Raw genomic sequence first — 7,036 nt, forward strand, 5'->3', positions numbered from 1 at the left:
ATAGTTATGAAGATTGTCAGAGAATACAGCAGGATGTAGATAGACTGGAAAATTGGGCAGAGAGATGGCAGATGGCATTTAATCCAGACAAATGTGAGGTGATGCAGTTTGGTAGATCCAATTCAGGTGGGAGCTAAAAAATAAATGGCAGAACCATCAGGAGCACAGACACACAAAGAGATCTGGGAGTACACATCCATAGACACATCCATAGACAGGAGCATAGACACACAAAGAGATCTGGAAGTACACATCCACAGATCCTAAAAAAGTGGCAGCACAGGTGGAAGAGGTGGTGAAGAAAGCATATGGCAAGCTTGCCTTCATCAGATGGGACATCGAGTATAAAAATTGGCAAACTATATTACAGTTATATAAAACGTTGGTTAGGCCACATTTGGAATACCGTGTCCAATTCTGGTCTCCACACTACCAAAAGGACGTGGAGGCTTTGGAGGGAGTACAGAAAAGGTTTAACAGGATGTTAACTGTTATGGAGAGTATTAGCTATGAGGAGAGATTGAATAAACTGGGATTGTTCTCCCTGGAAAGTCAGAGGCTGAAGGACGACCTGATGGAAGTTTATAAAATCATGAGGGACATAGATAAGATGAACAGTTGGAAGCTTTTTCCCACGGCAGAAATGGCAATTACAAGGGGGCACAAATTTAAGGTAAGCGGTGGGGTGGGGTCAGTAGAAATGTGCGGGTAAGTTTTTTTTATACACAGAGGGTAGTGGGGGCCTGGAATGCACTACCAAGTGAGGCAGTTGAAGCAGACACGTTCACAACATTTAAGTCTTATCTGGATAGTGACATGAACAGGCAGGGAATAGAGGGATACAGGCGGTTGGATAACGTGATCAGTGCTGGCTTGGTGGGCCGAAGGCTCCGTTTCTATGCTGTACTGTTCTTAGTTCTTAAAATCCATGGTGCCTCACACCCCGACACACCCCCAAGTATGAGGATCGGCTGAATGTCCAGATATCAATAAGAATAACAGAATACGTGTACCTCAAGGAAACATTGTTTGCTTGACAGCTCAGGCCCACTGAATTCTGTGATCAATTTCACCATGTTTGTTTGCATAACTCAAGTGGTTTCAAGTATTTGTAGTTTTCAATTTTTGAAACTTTAAAGGGCTTTGGACCCTTATGTCAGCTTGCTGTCCAGATATCAATGGATTAAATTTTTTCAAAGTTTTTTTTAATACATCCCACTTTACACGCAGATGTTCATTGGTTCTAGAAAGTGGACAGTGAACATGGAAGTACCAGAGTTTGGCCTGGGGGCATGAGGGGGTTGGTGGACGGCCAGAATTTGCCATAGGATCATTCGGGACATAGGTGGTGGGTGAAAGCTTATAGCCTGGCATAAAGGACATGAGGGAACAAAGGGCACAGCCTGGCATAGGAGGCATGAGGTGACATGGGAGTGGCTGAAAGGTCAGAGCATGGCATATAGGGCAAGAATGAACGTAGGGGTGGATTGACGGGCAGATCCTGGATGGCGTGTATGAGGGGCCTGAGTGGTTGGGAGAAAGGGCAGAGCTTGCCATGTGGGGCATGAGGATACATAGGGGATGGGTGAGGGAGCAAAGTCTGGCATAGGGGGCACATATGAGGGGACACAGGAAATGTGTGGGAGGTGTAAACTGGCATGGGGGCACAATGGGGACCTTCTGAACTTTGCTTTTAAAAGAGCTTCTTGCGCATACTGGAGTTCATGACTCCTCTAAAGGATGATGAGCCATGACTCTTTCAAAACAGCTCCATGAAAATTGCAGAGAAGTAGGAGGTACGTACCTCAGCAATGGAGCCGGCCAGATCAGGAGTCCAGATGCCGGCTTCTGACAGGAATCAGCAAGCACCCTCTAAAGACACTCACAAATACCACACAGCCAGAATGTGGTCAGGAATTCTGAATCAGGACCCACCAGCCATTTTTAAAAGACTTCCGAGTTAATCCAACTTGGTGACAATCCAGCTCTTTGTCCCTTAGGTCCAGACTCTCCAGCCAGTAGAAACAGCATCTCATACCTATTCTTTCAGGCCCTCTAGGAATTAGAACTTTCATTTCTTTGAATGAGTTGATCTCTCAATTTCCTGAACTCCAGAGGGCATAGGCCTATTCCATTTGTTCCTTCATCATCCTTCAAATATTGTCTCACCAAAGTGCTATATAATTGCAGTAAAACTTGCTCACTCTTGTATTCCAGCGCCCTTGCAATAAAGGCTCCAATACAATTTTGTCTTCTTAATTGCTTGGTATACCTGAATGTTAGATTTCTGTGATTCCTATACAAAGACAGCCAAATTCCTCTGAATACCAATGTGGTTGAGGTGCACAGGAGTCTGACACATTTAAATAATGTTGACAAAGAAAAATTGTTCCATGTGCTCATGTACAAAGACCAGGGGTAGGATTTTCCTCCTCTGCTCTGACCCCGCAACATGTTTTGTGGTGGCTGAGGGGGCATACCAACGGGCAGCAGTGGGATCTTCTGGTCACGCTGTTGTCAATGGGTTTTCCCGCTATTCACACCCTTCGTTGCTGGGAGCGGAGGATCCTGCCGGTGGGAATGGCCTGAAAATTTCTGTCTGGGAGACAGATTTAAGATTTAGGACAAGGAATATGAGGCAGTGGAGCAGAATGAGTAAGGAAGAATACTTTTATGCAGCGACTGGTAAAGACCTAGAATTCATTGTCTATGTGGGTGGTGGAAGAAGGACCAATCAATGATTCCAAAAGGAAATTGGATAGGAAATAAATATGGAGGCCTCTTGGCATATAATGCGGTAATTGGACAGGGAGCTTTGCTTTACAGAAAGCCAGCTTAGACTTGATGGGTCCCATTGTTTCCTTGTGAGCAGAGTGATTCTCTGGAGCAGATTTTCCCTGTCGAGGCAGGTATTTTCCAGAAAAGGCAATCCTCCCTCAGTTTAAATGGCTCCGTTACTCCTAATGTTTGCTCCAGAGTGTAGGGGCAGGATAGAGTTGAGCTCATCAAATCCAGAATCAGGTCTTGGCGGGGAGGAGGAGGAGGGAGGGCAAGTGCCAAAGGTGGGTCACTTAGAAGGCCTGTCTTGCTTTTGTGGAACTTCACCCCAATTGTTTCCAAAGCTCTCGCCCTCTCTACTCACTCCCTATGCCCCCTCATACAGTTCATGAGGCCTTCCATACCCTCATGAATCTTCCAGACCATCTCCATGCCTCTTCATTCTATCTCATACTCCCATTGCTACCTCAATTGTCACTCAGCCAGGATCCACAGCAGGCCTCAGTCAACAAAAATAAATCAGCAACAATCCACTTGGTAGTGAAAAAAACTCCCATTCATGAAAACCCTTCCAAAGCTGGGATTTTCCAGTAGGTAGGAATGGCGGCAAGATTGAAAAACACAGTGGCAGTTCCAAAACAGCTTTCAAGCTGGCAGGGTTTCCTCGCTGGATTCACCCCCCCCCCCCCCCCCCCACCCCCACACCTTTGCCAATAACGCAACGGGGTTCCTGCCCACGCAATAAATACATTTTAATTTTAATATAATTTTCAGGCTTCCCTTTCACATTAGAATTTTCCCTCCCCCGCCGATGTGACACTCGTGATAAAATGGGAATCTGGCGAATGATCCCTGCCAGGGGCACACAGGTATGGTCAGCCCCTAGGGGGAGGGAGGTGGTTAAATCCTGGGACTGCCCAGGCAATGCCTAGGCACTGCCCTGGCACTACCACTTGGCCCTACCTGGATGCTGCCACAGGAGCACTACTAGCAGACTGCTCAGGAAGGCTTCTGTTGGGGAGGTTTGTGGTTGGGGGATTCCCCGTGGGGGAGGGAGTGTGTCTGTGGAAGAGGATAGCCTCAGGGAGCTCCTGTCTGTGGGGGAGTTCCTTGGGGGGGAGTCTCCCATGTCCATGGGGCAGGGGGTGTTCCTGTGTCCATCAGGGGAATCATTTTCTTATTTATTTTTACAATCGGGATACCCTTTTCATTGAAAAGTGAGGTTGCTGGTGGGGCGGGATCATTCAGAGCTGACCTGCCAGCATGACATTGTGGGACCTGCCGCTAGTATTATTTTCAAAGTGTTTAAAAATTCAATGGGAAAAGCCGGCAGCATAAAAAACAATCTTCAATTAAGTCACTACATGAAATACAGTTAATTCTTTGATACACATACTTATGAACATACAAACTAGGAGCATACAAACACACGCAGTTCCATTTTCCAACATACCCCCAATAACCTTCAAGTGGTCAAACAGAATGTAAACTCAACACCCCTGTAGTGAAATAGATGGTTTACAGCTTTTGAAAAGCAGCCAAGCATTTATAACCTCAGTTGCAATAACAGCCCTTGGGAAATTTCAACCCAGAACTCTATTTAAACTACAGAAACTGAGGTATTTTTGTTTTGCACCGACACCAGATTCCTGTCAAAATAGTCGTGCCAAAATTGTGTTTTTAATGGAAATTTAAAAACCTTAAGATCGCGACACTTAAACACATTGGGGTGATCTTACCTTTGCGCCCTGCCGCACGATTGGTGGGGCAAGCCGGTAAGATTGCAGGAGAGAGCTGAGAAATCAGGTTTGCGCCTGATTTTTCACCTCTCGCGATCTGACTGGCACTGGATATCCAGCGCTAAATATATTATTTAAATTTATTTAAATTGTGAATTAAATGTAATTCGTGGGCCTGGGACGGAATCGTCCAGGCACACTTGCCTATGTGGCGTTGCCAGGGAAGATTCTGTCCAGTGAGGATCACGTATGGTCCCCCATCAACGGGGGGGACCGGAGGCCATTGAGGCCCTTTCCCCTGGAGGGGGGGGGGCAAGGGAGTGCCCCCTGGGCACTGCCAGCCTGGCACCCTGGCAGTGCCCATCAGACACCCAGGCAGTACTAAGGAGGTGGGGCCTGAAGGGGGGGCAAGCTGGGAGTGGTCTGTTTGGTGGTGGGGAAGTGCTGCACACTCTTCACAGCGATCAGTTGGGGTGAGGGTGGGTGGCGATCATTCTGGGGGTGGGGGAGGGGGCGGCGGTGGGTAGCTCACAATCATTCTAGATGAGGGGTTCATGATCGGTTGCCAGGTCCCATGGTAGTCGGGGGGGGAGGGCGCTTAGGCCACAGAGGCCAGCTATAGCAATAGAGGTAGTGACAGGCCTCTGCTGCTCTCAGGGCACAAGAACCTACACATGTGCAATGCAGCCCTCTGCTGCTATCAGCTGGCTTTCAAGTTTGGATTTCAGGTTTGTCAAAAAACTTTTGGCAGTGTCAGGTAAGATTTGACTTTTACGTCATCCAGGAAATGGTGCGAATTTCTCCCATTTTCTCATTTGGCACTTAGAATCTTTTTGGTAAGATCGCCTCCACCTTGTCTGCCCTTCAAAAGCGTTTACATCTACTCCATAAACTTACGACTCCAAAACTGCAGATTAAAGTCCCTGGAGCAATAATTATTGGGTCTCTTTGAACTCAAGAAATATAATTTCAAAATTCCCCTGGGTTTCATGCTCCCTTCCATTGCAGGCCAGAATTACACCTGTCTGGTACTTGTTCCCAATACTTGTCATGCTGTCCTAGCAGACATGTCTTGTGTGGACACACTTTCAAACCTGCCGAATTGTAGAGTTTATTCATCTTTATCAGGAATTAATAACTGTTGTTTCTCCACCTGTGTCATTACTCTGCTGTTGTCCGTACTCCTGCTTTTCCTTTCAAAAGAAAAAAGATTTAGGGTGGAATTTTCTGTTTTGGAGACTAAGCCAGGTGGCAGACGGGACAGTTGGCATGATTCCTGTTGCATTGCAAGGTCACATTTTTGTGCCTTCCACTTTTCAGCTCATTAATAATGCACCATTGGGGAGCATATCAAATCTCATAGTGGTGCGGGTACTGATTCATCCGACATAATGTTACATCTTGGGGGCCTGTGCCACCATATTTAAACAGCATCTGCATAGACATTTACTCACTGCAGACCAGGTGTTGTGAAGTGCCATACTATGGTTATAAAGGGGTTCAGCAAGATGTCGATGGGGACTCTTTCCCCAGGCTGTCCAGGGAAGAGGGGAGGTCTTTTTGTGGTTAGCACTGTTGCCTCACAGCGCAAAGAACCTGGGTTTGATTGACCCGGCTTGGATCACTGTGTGGAGTTTGCATGTTCTCCACGTGTCTGCGTGGGTTTCCTCCGGGTGCTCTGGTTTCCTCCCACAGTCCGAAAGACAACTATCGGCCATGCTAAATTCTCCCTCAGTGTGCCTTGGCAGGTGCCGGAGTGTGGCGACTAGGGGATTTTCACAGTATTAATATAAGCCTACTTGTGACACGAATAAATAAACTTTAAATTGTACTTCTGAGGGATGGGAGCAGGATGTCCATCCATATGATCTGGAAGGGAGTTCTCAGGGAAGTCAGCAATTATGGGAAGCAAAAAAGAATCTTCCTGTAGGACAGGAAGTGAATGAATGACCTGATGCATTCCACCAGGGTATGTGAACTTTCTACTCACTCCAAACTCTCATTTGCATCAGGGGATTAGTAGTCAAAGGGTTAAACTCCACAGGGATGTCACGCACTACCAGCAGATGGAACGTTGAGTGCTAACGTCTGCCAGCCACTTTAGCATCATATAAAGAAAACAAAGCCCTTCCTGGGGAGGCTTCAGCGCACACAACAGTCATGCATGTTTCTGAGCTGCTATTTCATCCACAGTGTTCATGGTCAAGCTATCTGTCTGTGTGCAGGGCAAAGTCTCACACAATAAAAGTAGAGATCCAAGACCAGAGGAGGGACCCTGGAGTTTAGGAATTCAGAGAGCAGGTTGCTGAGCTCACTGGCAAGGATATGGAAGTTTCTGAGTGGAAAACGAGATTGGCCTCCCTCAATAAGCCAATGAAGGTGCATCCAGTATGCGTTAACACATCCAGCATTGACGGAGTGATCTTTAATGCAGAATTCTGCTTCATCAATCACTATTTCTCCTCTCAATTGCAGTTACCAGCATGAAAAGAAGGACAATATTCTCCAGCAAGTGCCTC

The sequence above is a fragment of the Mustelus asterias genome, unplaced genomic scaffold (genome assembly GCF_964213995.1).
Source record: "Mustelus asterias unplaced genomic scaffold, sMusAst1.hap1.1 HAP1_SCAFFOLD_1625, whole genome shotgun sequence".
In the NCBI taxonomy this organism is placed as follows: Eukaryota; Metazoa; Chordata; class Chondrichthyes; order Carcharhiniformes; family Triakidae; genus Mustelus; species Mustelus asterias.